Source organism: Urocitellus parryii, chromosome 12, assembly GCF_045843805.1.
Source record: "Urocitellus parryii isolate mUroPar1 chromosome 12, mUroPar1.hap1, whole genome shotgun sequence".
Lineage (NCBI taxonomy): Eukaryota > Metazoa > Chordata > Mammalia > Rodentia > Sciuridae > Urocitellus > Urocitellus parryii.
The window spans coordinates 52,595,836-52,616,680 of record NC_135542.1 but is presented as its reverse complement, the minus strand read 5'-3'; the positions used below and the strand labels follow the sequence as shown (position 1 = coordinate 52,616,680).

Genomic DNA, 20,845 nt, shown 5'->3' with positions numbered 1-20,845 from the left:
CAAACCATTCCAGGTCCTGACCCAAAATCCCAACCTGGCATTTTAGGAGACTCTTTCCCTCTAGTGAACAATTAGAAAAAGGCAATAGGTCAGAAAAGAAGAGGAAAGGCTTTGGTTTGAATTCAATCAGAGTTTGAATTCAAACTCCAGTACTTAATGTCTGATTCTAACATGTATTAAAGTTCCCTGATCCTTAGTTTCTCATTGAAAAAGAGGACTAATATCTACTTTGGCTTTCTGGGAGCATAAAATGCCCAACTTGTAATAAGTACTCAATTACTGACATTATTTCTTCGTTACTGCTCTTATGATTAGCATTCAATAGCCCTTGAACTATCTTCATAATGTGCTGGGGTTGTGGCTCAGCAGTAGAGTGCTCATCTAGCACATGTGAGGCCCTGGGTTCGATCCTCAGCACCACGTAAAAATAAATATATAAAATATTGTGTCCAACTTCAACTAAAAAATAAATATTAAAAAAAGAACTATCTTCATTACCATCAGACTTGCAATCCCCCTATGCATTAGCATATGTGACACATGCACAACTAGTTCTTCTGTTAGTTACCCACAGAAACTGAAGTTGAGTTCTGAACTTCAGATCACTTGACTTAGGGTGCTAAATTCCTCACTAACAGGCCTCAATCCTGTTTCTAACATCTCTTGCATTGCCTCAGAAATGTTCTCTTGACATTGCAACCCCTTGAAATGAACCCCGTGGAAATCAACAGCAGCTTTCTTTCTTCGGCTGGTCTCCCCTAGAGAGGAGTTCTCTCTTTAAAAGGGTCCAGGCCTTGTGTTACTGGGCTACTTCCCATTCACTGTCAGTCTTGGCTTGCCTTTGTCCTCCTTGGGAAGAGAACCCAAAGGCCAAATGATTTATAAGGCAATATATTCATGTTTAGGCTTAGTTACACTGGCTTAAAATATGCCTATCTGTAAGTTTAATCAGAGTTCTAGTTTTCCCCTCTGGAAATATAAAAAATAATCTTCTATTCTGAAAAAAAAACTCTTCAAAATACCTAAAACCTAATATCTTGAAGTGTTCTTTACATTGCCTCTTTTCCTACATAAACAGCCTTGGTTCTTTAAACAGTCAGTAGAAATTCAGATCACTCAATAGCCTAATCACCTTCCACTATTAGCCTTCTTTACCTACAGGCCTCTGAGGATGTAGCACCCAGGACTATACTACTTACAGCCTCAGAGAGAGCTGTGCTATAATTGTCTCCTTTGTTCTGGAGACAGCACTTCAATTAATGAAGCATGGTACTATGTGAGGTTTGGACTCTAGGTCTTTTTCATGTGAACAGCTCGAAATATATGTCTCCTCCTATGCTGCATTTGTGTGTATGGTTGATGTGGATTTTAAAGATGAGTATATGGAATGGAATATAATGAGCACTGTACTACAAATCAGAAGACCTAACTTGTCTCCATTCATCATTCATCCAGCAAATAATTGTTAAGCACTAACTGATCAGGCCCTGTGCTGGGTATCACATGTGAGTTTGTAGACATGGCCTCTACCCTCACACACAGAATTTATAGAAAGCAAGAAAACATAAGTAGACCAACAATTCCAACATCAGTGCCAAAAGCTCTGTTAGGGGGTACAGACTAGTATGCAACATGGAGGAAAGGTTCCTGACCCAGACGTGGTCTAGGGAGGCCAAGAGGGATGTTCTGGCTTTGCCATTCCTAATGGTTGGGTAATATCCAATGCCTTGGCTTCCTCACATATAAAATGGAGGGACTATCATGGAGGAAGCTTGCCATCACAATTACACATCCATCTACCCTACTACTGGGAATATGTCCTACAAATGTATCAGCATATAAAGGAGTTGATGCACATCCAAGGCTATTAGTTTGCAGCACCATTTATAATCCCTAAAGACTGGAAACGACTCAGGTATCTACAGGGAAGGATTAAAGAAGCTATGCTAGTCATACAATAGACTACTAAGCACCTGTGAAAAAACTAGAAAAGAAAAAAATGGAGCTATATGATGGTATGAAGAGACTGCCAAGATAGATTATTAAGTGAAAAATGGAGACACAGAGTAGTGTATATCGTATGCCATCTTCTGAGTAAGGAAGAGACTATATACTCTTGTATTTTAATAAAGAAATCCTGGAAAGATCTACAAGAAATTAACAAAAGTGATTAACTATCGAGGACTGAAAGCGGAATGGAATAGTTGGAAATGAGATTGGAGTGAGGTTTTTTTCCAATGTATGCCTTTTTATGTATCTTTCAGTCATGTAAATGTATTACCTACTTATTTACATTAATTTTAAGGCTGAATTAGATGATTTGTAAAGCTTTACTATTCATAACATTTCATAATCATATGACTTAACCCACATTTAACTTGTAATAAGATAGTATTCATCAAACTCTGTTTTTTTGTTAGGATGCTTAAGCTTACAGTTTTTTAAGATGGGATACTTAGGGCAGAACAAGATAAATATCTTAAACACTAAACTTTGCAGCTAATGCAATCTATAAATATCTATAATTATTTAAATCCCTCAAAATTCATTGTAATCCAATAAACATTTATTGAGCATCTCCTCTGGGCCAGGTACAGTCATGAATATTAATAAAAAAGTCTCTGAATTAATAAAGCATTTATTGTAGTGACCACGAATCATCCTTACTACACATTAAAACTGAATTTAAATATGATCACCTCTCTACATAAAAACAGATACCTGTATTACTTTTAACTTTTATACAAAACTTTCTCAAATCTGATTTACATGTTTTAAATGAAATTGGGGCAGAAGTTAGCCCATTGTTCTGATAATCCAACCCAGACCTGCCAGTGTTGTTGGAAGTAGGTCCTGCCAGTGGAAACAGGCTAGAAAACACTTCTGGCTATTACCATGAGTCCCTCAAGTGGCTCAGAGCAGATAAGAATTGGGCTATCATTTTATAAACTACCCCTTCTCCCCGCTAGTTTCCCATGTACTCTTGTTCCCAATCTCTCTCAGCAATATTAATGGTTCTTATACTGGGTCTAAATATCTAATAAAATAGTCTGTATTTTGCTCTTAATTATTATAATAATTGATTTCTTATCTACTTCCCTCACTATGAGTACTGTGAGGGCTTAGACCCAGTCTTATTCAATACCTAAAGTACAAAGTAGATGTTTAATAAACATTTGCTGGATGTATAAATGATTGGAACATGTGAACAAAGGAAAGATTAAATCACAACAAAACTAAGTAATTCAGGCTAAATTAAGAGTTGAAAAGAAACAACAACAAAAAACCCCCAAATATTCTATATTTGCTTCCATTACAGGACACATGGATGCTGACTCTCAGCCCAAAGCTAGGTGTGGCCACATAAGGAATAAAGATAACAGAGTGCCAACACTATGCTGACATATTGTCATCTTCAAAAAGGGGGCAGGTGTGCCAAATTAGTGGGGATGAGTGGTGTGGTAAAAAAAAAATGATTTTGAAATAGAAAGCTACGGGTTTAGATCTCACTTTACTACTTACTAGCTATGGGACCCTGAACAAGTGAGCCTCAATTTCCTTCTCTGATAATGAAAAAAAACATATATATATATATATATATATATATATATATATATATATATATATATATTCCTATCTTGCCTACCACAAGGAATTGTTGGGATAAGCAAATAAAACACTTTTCATAAAAGAATTTTGTAATAGTAAAATATTATACATATTTGAAGAACAAAGATAATTACTCTTCACATCTGGATCAAAATAATGATTAAAATTCAATGAGACTAAATGTAATAAGAGGAAATTATATTTTAGCTAAAGCATTAAGTTCCTCCAGAGTCATCTTTTAATAATTTGATGGTAATCATGAAGAAAAATGTGAAGATAATACCATCAAAAAGGACAATGATCCTCCATAGCACGCTCAGTACCATGCACCCAGGGACCAGACGCTAAGAATATAAAGACAAGACAGCACAATCCTATGATCCTGACCCTGTAAGAGCCCACTGTCCAATAAAGGTGGAAGGAATAAATACATACAAATGATCAGAATACTGTGTTTGCATTATGAGTGTGTGTGTGTGAGTGTGTGTGTGTGTGTGTGTGTGTGTGTGTGTGAGACAGAAAGGGAAGGAGGAGGGTGGAGGAGGGAGGGAGGGAAGAGAGGGTAGGGAAAACAAAAGAGGGAGATTGGAGACAAGCTTCTGTTTCAAAGCATCCAGTAGGTGCTCTGAAGGTTCCTGGATCAATGGCTCAGCAATGGCTTTGAACCCCATGATATATATCTCTTTATTAGATCTTCTAAAATGTAATTTATATTTTGTAGATTTCATATTTTATAGATTTATATTCTGTAGATCATCTACATTTGGTTTTCCTAAGTATCTTCTGCTTTTATATTATTTTAGAAGGTATTGTTTTTCTGTTAGTATACAGAAATTGTTTTGACTTTTTCTGTTAGTATATAGAAATACAATAAATTATTTTTCATGCTAACCTCGTATGCTGTGCCCTTGCTAAATTCAATTTTTGTTCTGGCAAACTTTGTTATAAATTTAATTGTATTTTCTAGATATTCAATTATAGTGTATGTAAACAAAGACAGTTTTAAAACCTTCATCCTTTCCAATTATTATGACTTTTGTTTATTTTTTCTTGCCTTATTGCACTGGTTAGCACATATAGTACAATGCTGAATAGAAGAGGTGAATGTAGACATCTTTGCCTTTTTCCTGATCTGAAGGAGAACAAGTCCAATATTTCATGATTAAATATGATATAAATCAATGACTTACCATAGATGTCACTCATCAAGTGAGGATGTTCCCTTCTACCCATAAATTCTGGGAGGTGTTTTTTTTTTTCTTAAGTATGAATGAACATTAAATTCTGCCCAAAGTCAGGCGTGGTGGTGCACGCCTGTAATCCCAGCAGCTCAGGAGACTGAGACAGGAGGATCACGAGTTTAAAGCCAGCCTCAGCAATGGCAAGGCACTAAGCAACTCAGTGAGACCCTGTCTCTAAATAAAATAACAAATAGGGCTAGGGATGTGGCTCAGTGGTCAAATACCCCTGAATTCAATCCCCAGTACCAAAAAACATAAAATGAAATTTTGCCAAATCCTTTTCTCATTTCTGTTCAATGGCCATGTGGTTTTTCTCCTTTATTTTGTTAATGTCATTAAGTACATTGATTTCTAGAGGTTAAATTAACCTTATATGTAAAGGGAAATGTCTACCTGGTCATGATATCTTGTTATATTTTAAAAATTAATATTCAGTTTTTGTTAATATTTTGTTAAATTTTTTTATATCTGTGTTCATTCACGAAAGATAATGGTTTATAATTTGAAGTTACTCTGAGCTCAGAGAAACCAGTTTTACTGAACTACCTTGAAGGACTGAAATTCATAGCTGATTTTAGCAACATGGAAGAATGAAAATTTCAAACCCAGAAAATGGTTGCTAAATTTCATGTGTAAGACAATTAGAGAACTTATTACATAGGCATATTATATGCAAAGTATGTATTGACAATATATTTCCCCAAGTTTGTCTAAAGAGAAAATTAGGCCATATTTCATTTTAGATCCAGAGTCTGTTTGAAATGTTTGCAATTATTTACCTTTCATCTTCATACCTCTCTGACTCAAAGGAAACTGCCTTAAGTTTATTATCTTTAGTCAATTACAATTCTCCCACATTCTTTTGATATTTCAACACAGGCTTACCAAGGTCTAAAGCTGGGAAGAGCTCTGGAGATCATCAACTGTAACATCTTCGATATTTTCAAGTCCAGAAATGAGAAATAACTTGTCCAACATCATCCAGCCCATTAGCAACACAGGCAGAGATGCACTCCTTCTCACCCCCACCATCCAAATTCCCCCGCTCTCCTCCAACCCCAGACCTTTCCTGGCATTTCCTATGCAGTGCAATACAGACTTTGAAACCTGAACGAATGACACCTAAGCATCACCTATCCATTTGTTTAAAAGACTATCAAAGGAGCTACTATTGTTATATATCATTTTAAATCAGCACAGGGTCTTGGTTGGCACAGACCCCCATTTTCATTGTTTTAGGACTAGAAAACAAGAGGTTCTAATGGAAAACATTTCAAGTGTGAAAACAAATTGACTTTATATAAAACCTGATATTAAAAATTCAATTTGTAAGGGAAGTGTAACAAGGGGAAAATATTAAGTCTCATGATTCAAGCAAATAACATTATCATCATGTTAAGTAAAAAAACAATAACATTCAACATTTTATATAGCACTTGGCAATTAAGAAAATGTTTTTCAAATATGTCCCTTGATTCTTCCAAAATCCAGGAAAACAGAAAGATAAATAATAATATCCTAATTTTCATGGTGAGAAAACAGGTTCCAAAAGTTGAGTGACTTGATCAAGTTTACACAAAGAGCAATGGTAAATCTGGAACTTGAAACTTTGACTTTTATCTCAGAGAACTTTTATTTCAGCTACAGACCCTTTGGTTGGCTATACATACAATCCACAGACTAATTTCTCCAAAGGTAAATTAGAAGAGACCTGTAGCCTAAAGGATGGAGAGATCTTAAAGAACTACACCTCCTGGAGTGATCCTGAGCTAGAAGCATACTTACCTATTTCAAGTCTAAAATTAAATATTCTGATAGGTGACATCTACACGAAAACCAATAGCAATTGAAAACAACTTCTAGAATAGAAACTACAAGAGGTAATTTACTTTTCTCAAGGATCTAAGCTCTTTGTGGTTGATATGTGCACTCTGCCATTTGGCCATCTCTAGATTACTACCTTTTACTCATGTATTAGAAGTTAAGAAGTTATAAGTATCATTTCTGTTAACAGAGACAGGTAAAAATTATTTTAAGATTATGTGACCACTGGAGACTGAAAAACCCTGCCTACACGTATTCAATCTGTAGCTCTGCCAACTCATCCGAAGACACCAAAAGACTGTCCAAATCCGAATCTCCAGATCTTTCTGTAAAATAATTCTAATTCATCTCTCTCTCTCTCTCTCTCTCTCTCTCTCTCTCTCTCACACACACACACACACACACACACACACACACACACGAAAACAGCACAAAGTTAAACAATGCTAACTGCAAGGTAATTTCAAAACAAACATTAATAGCAGCACTGGAGATAATCTGTTGTGACCAAATTTTTTCATAGTATTTACCTTAACTAAGTACAAAACCAGACCCACTCTGCCCTTATGTAGCGAGTGGAAAACCTTACTCATAGGATTTCAAGTCACAGGACTGTGGCTGAGGCCCTAGATGAGCTAGGACTGTTTTATGAGTCTGAGCAAGTCACTTATAGTGCATTAAAAGTGTTTCCTCACCTGTAAAATGAGGATAATAAAAATAACCATCCATTTTTCTCCTCATCAGGTTGTTTATCATTACTTCAAAAGTAATTATGGGTTTCATCATCTATTTTAATACTTAGAAATCTATCATTTGAGCTCTAGCTCAAAATACATTTGTGAAGAATGAAAAGCAAGCACTAATGCTGAATTTTAAATAAGTTGGTAATATCAGAGAAATTATTAAACTTCTTCAGGACCACTGCCATCTAGAACATTGGCTGACAGGAAAGTAGCCAAGCCATAGTCAGTCAACGGAAAAATAAATCTGGTTCACAGTGACTTGCACTTCTGTATCCGGGTTTGTTATCTCTCCATAGGTTTGGCTCTCTGCACTTTTCTTCCTTCTAGGTACAGGCCTGAGGATATTGGCTTTATCACACCCAACACAGCCCTGTGCAAACAATGGGTACTCAATATGTGCAGGTCACAGGAATTAAGAAGAGGTCTTCCCTCAATAAATCACAGTCATTGGGGGCTGGCAGAGTTCTTATAAATCAAGGAAACTGGTTGACCAAAGAATTCCAAGTTCTAGTTAGAGAAAGAAGTTCTGGTGTGCTGTTGCACAGTAGTGACTACAGATAATGATAATGCAGTGTATATATCAAAAAGGATTTTGAATGTTTTCATCAAAAATGAGAAATGTATGAGGAGATAGATATGTCTGCCCTAATTTAAACATCACACAATGTATACATGTATTAAAAGAGCACATAGTACACCATAATATATACAATTTTTGTTTTAATGTATCAGTTTTAAAAATATAAAAATCAAGGAATTTGGAATAATGCCATGACCATTTAAGTCTGTGTCCCTTTCCAATAAAAAGGGGGAAAAACTTGAATGCACTAATTTTACAACATCTTTTCACAAGTTACTGGGCCAGGCACTGTTCTAGAGACTTGGAATACAATGGAAAACGAAAGGTGGCTTTTCCTTTTTATGCTTAAGATTTGTCACATGGAGGCATATTTGTGCACACAACCAGAGTGAGCACACCCTGTAGTGGCTACAAAATCCCCACAAGAACCATATTGAGATGACAGTAGCTACAGAGATGACTTTTCCAGGTTGGCCCTGAGGCTCCAAAGGGCTCCTGAGGAATGAAAATGTCTCTTTTACAGCAGCATCTCCCAGTCCTAGCAGTACGTGGAAATCGACAGAGAGCTTTAAAAACTATAGCTGCTGAGCCCTGTCCCAGAGGCTCTGATTTAATTGGTCTGGGATGCAGCCTTGACTGGGAGGTTTTAAAGCTTCCCAGAATGGTCAAGGTTGAGCACCATTGGCTTTAAACAGCTTGAAATCTCCTGGGAATTAAATTATCAACCTGTCCTACAAAAGTCTCCTCACCTGGAAGGAGTAAATAATTGCAGAAGCCCAAGGGCCACTTTCAGCCACATCTGCAGCTACAGAGCAGTTCCACTTGAAGCCCGAAGGCTGGGCAAGGGATCCTGACAGTGAGGTTTAAGGTTATCACTGAAGTCCTGCTATAAAGATCTATGGCAAGTGCCAGGAGCAGATTTCTGATTTTAGTCATTTAGGATTCTGAACACCTAGATGAGAACAAGCTGGACAAAAACATACTGAAGAGATTCTTATGTAGCAGAGATTAATTACAAGTACATGTTTGCAGCTAGGGCTGTAGCTCAGTGGTAGACTGCCTAGTGCACACGAACCCCTGGGTTCAATTCCCAACACCAAACACACACACACACACACACACAAAAAAAAACCATATATTTCTGTTTTCTGAAAATTTTCTTAAGTGCTTTTTTACTCAGCATTATAGAAAAATTAGAAAATACAAATAGAAAACATCACCCAAAAACTAGGACTTAATCTCTATAAGTCATACTTTCTTTGTATAAATATAAACCAAATTTTAAAATTATACTGCACCCTCTTTCTTGCAATGCTATTTTCACTTAACAGTATATTGTGATGGAGGCTTCTGTCAGGATGACAGATTAAACTGCAGAAAGCATTGCTGATGAGAAGGAAAAGCTGATATTGATAATGCCCCCACGAGGCAAGACAGAGCTCCCAGGTTCTGTGCAAGTTGAGGTCAGAGGCAAGGCTGAAGAGAGGAGTGTTGATTTAAAGTCTATAAATGTTTGCAAAAGTGTGTGTTTCTATGGGCCCCAGAAACTTGACATTCTCATCAACCTCAGCCTCCAACAATTCATCAAAATTTCTAGTTTAATCTTCCTACAAGCACCCAGTGGATTCTGCCTCAGGTGAGCAAGTCTTATGTCCTGGGTCTTACTAAAGGCTCTGGTCAGATTTTAGAAAAATGGTTTATTCTATGACCTTAGCTATCTGATGAGTCATGAAAATCTGTCTGTCCATCTTTTTTCTTGTGGTAAAAATGGGGCTTGTGTTACTCCAGTTCCTAACATCATGGCTGAAACCAGAAATTGATCCTGAGCATGGCAGTGGCCAGGCCTGAATGTTCTTATACCCAACCTGTAGACCCGGACATAAGACCAGAAACTTATTTTCTGGAAAAACTGAAAACTCCTTCAGAAAAGACCTACTGAGCCTGGCATGTGAGGATCTCCAATGAAGAAGATGGCTCACCACCTGGTATTCTCAGAGTTAAGCCCTCAGTTAATGAGACTGCTTCCTGCTAATTAAGATTTGCATAAGCTTATATTAAAATTAATTTTGCATTCTTGAAACAAAAAAAGATCAGAGGTTGTCCAAGTATGATGGCAGATGAGAAGAAAACCAAAACAAGATAAATGTTTCTTTTTCTTAAGTTAGAAACCCAGGGAGATGACTATACAGATATGCTGAAGACACATGAAGCCATGAGAAATAATTCAAGAATCTACATTGAAATCAGGAAGATGTACCCGAGTTTTATAGGAGTGTTTTCATGCTTGTCTTAAGAACTTTTGAAATTATTAACTGGAAGGGAGGGAAAGTGCACCTTTACTAAGTTCCTATATTTTTATTTCTAAGTTTTATGGCAGTCAAATAACAGAATCATAGGACCAGAAAAAGAGATAAAGGCGCTTCAAAACATATTTCAACATACTTCTTCCTTTAGGCAAAAGAATACTTTAATCAGCCCACAAAAGTAACTATAGGCCATGGCAGACTTAATAAAATTTGTTCAGCCCTGAAACAGGTGAACACATGCATTAAACAAGTATTTACACACAAACTTGTCCCTCTATAAAGTGAAAATCGTAAATTCCTCCAAGATGCAGGCATGTTTACTTTGGGGTCTTAATTAACTCACTCTGCTTAATAAACAAATAACAAAATAAAATTAATTTAACTAGAAACAGGAAAAAACCTGTTCTATGAATTCAAAGGAGAATTGTTTGTTTTTAGAGCCCAAATCAACTCCTCCCCATGTGAATGTGTCAGTACACTGGGTCACACACAGTCGGCATACTCTTAGCTGTGAGCTTTTCACAGATATATTTAAAATTCTTTCTTCTATTTATTTAAGCTTGAAGCCTTATTTTTTTTTCTCCACACTTGGGCATATCCTGTCTATAATTTGTAGATGGACAGGTTCATCTGAAAATTGACTAATTAAAATATATTGATCATAAAATATGTAGTTATCTTTTTTCCTTAACACATCCTAAAGCTAATCTTAGCTGAAAATGTATAAGTACTTATTCCTCTACAGCATAAGACAAGAATATAATTCAATGAAACCTTTACAAAATGTCAGATTAATTACATTTTTTCAGTGCAGATGGATTTAAGGAAATCATCTCTGAAAACAGTACTTCATTTAAAGTAAAATAAAGACAAAATCTTCTGTGATAAGTCAATGTGTAGGAGATGCCAAAATATTAAAACTGCCATATATTAAGGATGATTTTATAAGAATTTTTAAACTAAATACAAGTAGTTTTTGCTGATTCTGAGGCATTACCCTAGAAATGCTGAAGTTTTTAAGGGCAGCACAAAAAGAATCAATAGCATGACACCTAAGAAATACTCTCAGTCACCTGAAACTAAAAAATCTCAACTTTTAAAAAGGTCATAAATACTTAAGTAACATTCATTCATTTAACAAGCATTCATTGAGTACCTATAATATGTAAGTACTTCAAGTACATCTGTAGCTAAAACTCAAATTGTTGAGGTTGATCACATAGCCAAATTTTACCTCTCGCAACACAGGTCAGCATGACATTTCTCTAAAATGACTTTTTTACGAGGTTTTGAAATTCAGTGCCATAAAAGTCAGATGCATAAATCACTTCTGAGGAATACATTTATAAGGTACCATTCATTGTGCAATGACTTCATGTTTTGGTGGATTTAAAAGATTTACTATTACTGGAGTTAAACATTAACAGAGACAAAATATTTAACTCTGTGCCCAATAAAGCTTAATACGCACCTTAAAATGATTTACATTTGTGTATTTGTTAACATAATACGGGTAATGTTCTATTCATCCCAAACCGATATTTGGCACTTAAAACATTATATTATGTCTGACAAAAAGTGGGGGGGGGCACTTTAGAGTGGCATTTGAGTGAGGAAAAGCACGAAACAGAAAGGCTCAGAAGTATAAAATTGTAGAATTGGAATGGTAATACTTTCCTTTTATTGTTTCTAATACTAGTCCCTATCTTCTTTTAATTTTTTGGAGCCCAAATAAAGAATAAATTAGTTTTATTTGCTTCCAATGATACACTAAAATGACAGTAGGAGTGCCTGAATACATATTCTGTCTTTTAAAATAAATCACACAGAACTGGGAAAATGTCAAAAATGGGGACACTAAAGGTTGCCTTAAGTTTCTCTATCATGGTTTCCTAAGACTGTGAAAAGGAAGAAAAGCTCCTCAGATAAAATTTTCATGGACCATGCCCCTAAACTGTCTTAGAACTGTCAGGGTCCACAGCCTGGCTCTCTGCACTCCTTCACTGCATCCAGCCCCCATGATTCCTCTCCCCAGCAGCAGACGCAATGCCAACAGCTCACGTAGAAGCCGTCAACACTCTCTTTGGAAAATCACTCAAAATAAAGACATACAAGGGCACTCGCATGGCAAATCTTTTTTTTCTTCCATATGCCCCTTAGTTAATACTCACAGCTCTAGAAGGAAAAGAACTGAGCCAGTTACATCCAAGTTCTACTTTCAAATACAATTCAACAAACAAAAAAAAATGTGATGGGCACATTTTATCTATAAGCTCTACAATGGTTGCCATATACACTTTCCTCTAGAGAAATGCCTACCTGCCCTCATCTCACATCAGAGTCAAGACCTGGTCTCAAGCTATACTGGCTGAAATTGTCACTCAAATCCCTGAGATGTCCTTTGCACACTAGTTCACCAAATGACACCTCTCCCTTTCCACAGCCTGCTTTGATTTTTCTCTTCAGTCTTCAGAGACCTTTTGACCCCTTCAAGTCATTTATACAAGTGAAAGTTCTGTTTGGTTGCTACTGTGTGTCCCTGTTACCTGTGTGTGTAGCAACAACTATCCCAGCTCTACAACAGAAGAAAAAGAGCCATGCTACTATCAAGTTGCATCTTAACTCCTGCATCACAAGAAAGAACAGAATGCCTTTAAGGTAACCAAATTCATGGTTAAAACCAAGTACATAATAATAAAGCTTTACTGAAATTAGGTATGTTTGTCGCCTACATTTTCAATTTATGGAAAGGGAAGGTGGTCTATGTGTTTTATTATTCTCTTTCTAATTTTCCTTACTACCTACTTAGTGTAGGTCACTGTACCCAATAAATGAAGACCACTGAATGACCACATATATTCATATGAGTAAAGAAACACCATCTTTCAAGAACACCTTATAAAGACAGGACAAAGGCAAGAGTTACATGCTTGGTTACTTAAAGGCTAAGTCAGATCTCAGGAACACAATGTGGCTGTGTAACATTTTGGTTGGCATCTCTCAGGGATATGGGGGTGGGGGGGGAGGAAGAGAGGAATGGATCATTTTTTACATGACAATTTGGTGAAGATGCTGGCAGAGGACAGAAGAGGGAACCCAGGTCTTCTAGCAAAGTGGGAATGAGTCCTAGGGGTAATGGAATCAGCAATGATTAGTTGAAGAGCATGGTGCAGATGGACAAATGACTATGTTTTTAGTACTTTAACAAGAGTCAGGAGAAGGAAGAAAAGGTGAAGCCAACATAGCAATGGGAAGAATCAATTTCCACTTAGGATGATGGAGTAAATCGATATAAGGGAGCAAGAAAAAATAAACATGAGAATGACAGACTATGTCTCCAAGTGAAAGAACACAGTTGCTATTATGTTGCCTGGATTAATCTAGTATAAGAGTTTGCTAGTAAAATAACTCTGAAAGCTTTTAAATCAAGGTGCCACAAAATAATAACCATTGAATCATCATCTGGAGAGTTATATGCTTTAGGAACTGCTTTACATGATCATATTGTTTCATGCTCAGAACCAGACTTTAGAAAGATACTATATTCATTTTGGAGAAGAGAAAACAAAGGCATAAATAAGTTAAATAACTTGCCTGTTTTAGTCAGCTTTTGTGTTGCTATGACCAAAATGCCCAGCAAGAACAACTCAGGGGAGGAAAATTTTATTTGGGGCCCACAGATCCAGAGGTTTCAGTCCACAGATGGTTGACTCCACTGCTCTGGGCCCAGGGTAAAGCAGTACATCATGAAGGAAGGACCCAGAGGAAAAGAGTTGCTCAGCTCATGGTGAGGTCAAGAAACATAGAGGAAATGGGGAGATATAGGGAAGATGCACCCTTTCAAGGGAGGTGACCCCATCCCTCCAGCTTTGCCCCACCTGCCTATAGCTACCACCCAATTGGCCCATTCAAACTAGGATGGACTGATTAGGCTACAGCTCTCATAATCTGATTGTTTACCTCTGAATATTCCTGCAGTAACAGGAGTTTTTTTTGGGGGACACCTCATATAGAAACCATAACATTGCCCAAGGTCAGAGTCAGTGACAAAGCTCAGACTAGAACTCAAGTGCAACTTGATAGTCCTTGCTGTTCTTAACCACTAACTGAATTCAGATGACATAGTGTCCCCTCTTCTACTACTCCTGTTCTTCCTTCTTTATCTTTAAAATATTTCTTTTAAGCTATGTGATACCAATTCTCAACCACATCAGAGATCTACCACCCCACATTTATTTGCATAATACCGAGAAGGCACTGTAGTGTCTTCCCAGAAACATGTTGAACTTCAAACTGCAAAATGTATTATGCTAAAAAACCCCATTGTTCTTCACTTTCAATTTACTGATAACACAGTGAATGGCTTATTTTGTGTTATTGTTTGTTTTTCCCCACAGCAGTGTGCCATGGTCATATCACAAAATCTTAGGCAGCTGTTCATCTCAGTATGTTTCCTGCCCTCCAAAGAACACAAATGAATCTAGGCTGTCTCTACTTTGTTACTATTAATTAATTATTAAAAGCATAAAATGTATTATGCATTATTACTCTAATTCTTATACAAAGTACATAAACATTTTAAAAAAATAATTGCATGAAATGACATCTTTAGAACATTTGATACAACATTTGTGTGCATTTTAGGGAGCTCGGCACCTCCATCCAATCCCAGAGAAAGAGGCAGGTTTAATCTTGTGAAAAGGAATGGGGTCTGAAACAAGAAATCCTGAGTGTCCTAACTTGGTTCAAAAGGGATTCATGGTCATTTCTGGTCATCAACCTAAATTCTTTTAAAGCCAAAATGAAAGAAACAGAAAAAGAAGTCGGAGTAGCAGAGCATTAAGAAATGTGAGCAGGGGCTGGGGTGGGTAGAGTGTTGTCTAGCATGTGCTAGGCCTTGGGCTCCAGCATAGAAAGGAGGAAGGAAGGAGGAGAGGGAGACGGAAGAAGAGAGAGAGGGAGGAATGGAGGGAAGGTAAGAGGGAGGAGGAAGAAAGAGAGAGAAAGAAAGGGGGGCACAAAATATAAATCTTCTTTCCTCTATTTTCTTTCTCTTTACACGTAAATTAGGCTGGTGGAAAGGTGGATTCTTAGGTCATGTTAAAGTGCAGCAACTGTTTTTAGTTGTTATCAAATGCACAGTTCAGGGACATCAATCGTTTTTAGTGCAAGGTCTATACAGTTAAAGTTACCACGGGATATACTAAGAGCATCATTTTCTGTACTGAGTGATTTTCCTCACAGAAAGCACCCTCTCAACACAGTGGGCACGTGTCTGGTCTCAACCACAGATGGGAAACCAGGTGAGTGTCGCTCTAGTCTTTGTCACTAATTATCTGTACCACACTTGGGCAAGCGCCTTTTTTAGAAAAGTGGCAGCTACTGTCTTGGGCTATGAGAAGCAGCACAATTGGGTGCTTTGCCCTTGAGCAAAGAGAGGGTGTCATGCAGATATGTAGAAGGGACCCTGGCTGGAGGAAGGAGCTGTGACCAGCCTGCACAGCTGTGTGATTTCACTATGTTTCCCTCCCTCCCTTCCCCTGCTATAGGAAGATTGTTTTGTAGGCTCATTATTGCTTCACCAACTGCAAGGAAGGAAATATTTCTATGCAATAAAAATTCTTTTGGTGTTTTTTACTCCCTTCTCTTCCATACAAAACAGGAAAGCATGACACATTGCCTTTTATGGTTACAGAAGATCCAGATGAAGGTTCTTCGTGTTCTTAGACTATTGTGCTCACAATATTACCATGACACTTTTCTAACTGAATGCTGTTAGAAGAGGAAAAAGTACCTTACATGCTCCAAGCTTAACATATTTCCAGGAAAGACAAAGCCTGACAAATGTTTACTAAATCAGGTCACTGATTAATCAGATAGGGACTTCATTGAAATAATAAAAATTAATATGTTTACAGATGTCTACTAAAAATGAGAATACTAAGGTAATTTTAACTTTTTAAAATTTTTTATTCTAATTTGTTATATATGACAGCAGAATGCATTACAATTCATATTATACATATAGAGTACAATTTTTCATATCTCTGGTTGTATACAAAGTATATTCACACCATTTGTGTCTTCATACATATTCTTAGGGTAATAATGTCCATCTCATTTCTCCCTCATTTCTACCCCCCCTGCCCCCATACCTTTCTCTCCCACCCCTTTCCCCTCCTAAAGTTAGTCTAATCTTCCCATGCTCCCCCTCCCAATCCCACTATGAATCAGCCTCCTTATATCAGAGAAAACATTCGGCATTTGTTTTTTGGGGATTAGCTACCTTCACTCAGCATAATATTCTCCAACTCCACCCATTCACCTGCAAATACCATGATTTTATTCTCTTTTACTGCTGAGTAATATTCCATTGTTTCCCTATCCATTCATCCACTGAAGGGCATCTGGGTTGGTTCCACAGTATAGCCATTGTGAAAACTGTGCTGCTATAAACATTGATGTGGCTGTGTCCCTGTAGTATGCTGTTTTTAAGTCCTTTGTATATAGACGGAGGAGAGGGATATCTGGGTTAAAAGGTGGTTCCATTCCCAGTTTTCCAAGGAATCTCCATATTGCTTTCCATATTGGCTACACCATTTTTGCAGACCCACCAGCAATGTATGAGTGTACCTTTTTCCTCACATCCTCACTAACACTTACTATTGTTTGTATTCTGAATAGCTGCCATTCTTACTAGAGTGAGATGAAATCTTACAGTAGTTTTGATTTGCAGAGTTTTAACAAGTTTTAAATTCGATATTCTTTTTTCTTTCAATTATCTGAACCATGCTCTTAACAGCATGGTCTATAGGGAACTGATAACCCAGGGCAATTATTGATCTCTCATAACATAATTACTTGTTTTATTTACTCATTATTCAATAACCATCACCACAAAGAGTCATCATCTGATGGCATCTCATCTAAAGCAGTACCCATCATCTCTCCCATTACTTCCAGAGATGCTTTTCCCCTCCTGATGCAGGTGATATATGGATTCTGAATCTACCCAACAAACAAATATAGGTATTGAGACCAAACCTACTCTCTTCTTTTTTTTTTGTTGATACTCTAATTGTTGTTTCCATTTAAGGATACACAGGTCCCTTACACTTTTCCTTAAATGCTAGATGGTACTGTTATTTTTCAAATGAGCATCACAGAATTTTAATGCTGAACTTCAGAAATTATAACTAGTTTAATTCTGGATTGGAGATAGAAAGCCTGAAGCTTAAAGACATTTCTTAACTTCCCCAGCTTCTCACCACTTAAATAAGGACAAATATGATGAAGGGCGTCCAAATTTAACTACTTTAAAAAAATGTAATCTAAAACATTAATTTACACAAGACTATTCATTTTATAAAAGGACTGGCTGAAGGTTTTCTTGAATAATGAGTCCTGCACTTCCTTTTTAAGAATTCACAATGCAAAGTAATGTACCCTAAATCTATAGAAATGTATCTATCGTATAAAGTTCACTATTAGACAAAATTAATGATTGATTTTTAGATAAGGTATTTGTAAAATGGTATAAATAATTTTAATTACAAAAGACTGCTATCAAAATATTAAGATATTCTGGGGGCTGGAGTTGTGGCTGGGGCTGGGGTTGTGGCTCAGCAGTAGAGCGCTCGTCTCACACACACGAGACCTGGGTTCGATCCTCAGCACCACATAAAAAATAAATGAGTGAAATAAAGGTATTGTGCCCATCTACAACTAAAAAATAAATATTAAAAAAAGATATTCTGGCTTCTTCAGAAGGGGCTCATGTGAAAACCTAAGCACAACCAGCTTATCTCCTAGTGTCTAGGATACTGTTTCAATCGATAAAATGAAATCCACCCACCCTTACTTCAAATTAAAGGTAGTGCTCAGATTTACAGATAATTACATTCCTTAATATGCACTGTAAATCCAAACAATGTAATTAGACTCTAAATTTCCCATAAAAAGAATTATAAAGAAAGGATACCTGACTAAGTAGAGAGCTCAAAGTTTTACTTAAGAAAATATACAATGGTCATCCTTTCTCCACATTGAAATGCTGTGCTCATTTACTACATAGAATCAAGTATACATCAATAAAACAATGCAATTCAATATGCATAAAACTGCTCTTTAGTAAGCTACATACCTGACTAAAGGAAGCAAAGGGCTTTTATTTTTATCTCTAATTCTTGCCTCACTCGTATTACAACAAAAAGAAAAAGAAAAAATTCTGTCGTTGGAGTCATCAAGTACTGAAGACTTTCTTGAGAAACATGCGAGTTTGTTTTCTCCTCAGATGAAGTTCCCCAGACCCTGACATAATGAATGCCAACCTCTCCCCGTGCAGATAAGGAAATACAACACTAGATGCAAAGGAAGTGCCTATGCAGCCCCTGCCCCTCACACCCCTTAACCTATTACCCTTCCCATCCTGAAATTTGTTTTAAGGAGACTGGCACACTTGAGGGCTTCTTTTTAAAAATAATTTATATATATATTAGTTGTAGTTGGACACAATACCTTTATTTCACTTATTTATTTTTATGTGGTGCTGAGGATCGAACCCAGAGTCTCCTATGTGCGAGGTGAGCGCTCTACTGCTGAGCCACAACCCCAGCCCCCACTTCAGGGCTTTTTAAGAAATTATTTTTATTGCCATTTATTCCTCCCTGCAAATTTAAAATTAGACTGTAAGTTACTAGAGGAGTGACATCAATATTCCCCAACTTATTCGAAAATATGTTAATTTATTTAACTGACATGAAAATGAATAACTGTAAGCTAAATGTAATTTGAGCACCACTTGTTTAATGATGAACAAATAAACAAATCAGCAAGTTGGCTGCCATACTGCACACCTTGTTTTCCTCTCAGACAGTGCTCAGCAGCACAAATACTGCTAAGCCTGCTCTTTTCTGCCACATGCTTTCTCTTGGCTTCTGTAATGCTCCTCTCCTGGGTTTGTACCATCTCATCAAACATCCTTGCCAGTTTCCTTTGTTGACTTCTCTCGTATCTGACCTCTAGATTGTGATGAGGATTTGGGGCTCTTCTTCCTATATAGAATCTCCCCAGGCAGGTGACCTTGGGTATTTCAATAGACATAAGTAATGTCTTTATGCCAACACTTCTAAGTTTTTAATTCTATCTCAGTCTCCCTTCTGAATTCTATTACACTGAACTTGAGATTTATATATCCTACCTATGGGACATCTCCATTGAGATGTCTAAATTGCAAGTCCAAATGAACATTTCCAAGTCAGAATTTTTGACCAACTCCTCAAACTGTTCACCATACCCCAAATTTGTACCCCACCCAATCCTACCCTTCCATCTAAGTAAAAGGCACATAGTTACTCAAGCCACAAACCCAGTTGTCATCCTGATTCTTTTCCCTTTTCTGGACATATAAATGATTTCATGAAAACTACATTGAACACCGCCCTATCTTCCCAAGATACTGGCACTCTAGACAACAAAGGAAAGGCAGTCTCATAGCATGATATGGCACTCTATTTCCTGAACATTTTCTTTGAGGTGGGATTAAGAGATTGGGAAGGGAGTTTAGGAAAGAAATAGAAGAGATATGGTCAAATAATAAAATGCTAGATATTCTGGGTATTCACAGCCCATGCCAATACTTGTTCTTCAAAACCTAAGACAGGCTAGCCCCAACACATACATACATACACACACACAACTTACTTTAATCTTTCTTTGAAATTACATTTATTTAGGTTTAAGTTATCTTAAAAAGAACAGCCTTTATTCTCAGAATCTAAGTTCTAGAACTTGATGTGAAATTTTTATGAAATAAACAGTGCCTTTGTATACTACCTCTCTGAAGTCTGTAATCAAGGATAATTATGCTATGGAATAAAAGCCAAAAGTTAACACAACTTTAATAGCATCTTATACTTGCTATAAAAATATTTTGAATTCATAAAATATATAGGAACAAAGAGCAGCAGTCCTCTCTTAAAACTTTAGTCCTTAAAGGAAAGAAACTTTTGTTAAATATTCTGTAAGAAGATATTCAAATATAGCAGGTTGGGCTTTGTTGTAACAAACATGTATTTTATAACTAACTAGTCTCTCCTCCCCATTAATTACTAATTATATTTAATTCTATTGTCAATAAGTAGGCAAAGCTTTGGGTAATTTTAGTGTTTGTTTCTAAGACCCAAAGGCTGAAAAGTCTAGTCAAACTTTTAAAATGAAAGACAATACCACCAGAGAAAGCATTTACAGATTTTGGCCTGGTGCAATGGCACATGCCTGTAATCCCAGCAACTCTGGAGGCTGAGGCAGGAGGATCACAAGTTCAAGACTAGTTTTGTCAACTTAGTGAGACCCAGTATCTAAATAAAAATTTAAAAATAGCACAGCAGTTGAACATCCCTGGGTTATGTCCCCAGTATCAAGTGCATATGCACGCACACAAAAAAATAAATTAAAAAAGAATATTTAGATCTTAAGTCATTTATTCCTATTGCCAATTTTCAATTAATCAAAGAATTTGTCAAGTTGATAAAACCTTGTTGA

At 36.7% G+C, this 20,845-nt stretch overlaps 1 protein-coding gene across 1 annotated transcript in view; it reads right to left on the bottom strand.

Moving 5' to 3' along the window:
- Babam2 (BRISC and BRCA1 A complex member 2) overlaps positions 1-20,845 on the bottom strand; it is a 396,592-nt gene that overhangs the window by 202,639 nt on the left and 173,108 nt on the right. The gene's annotated exons all lie outside the window — the stretch shown is intronic.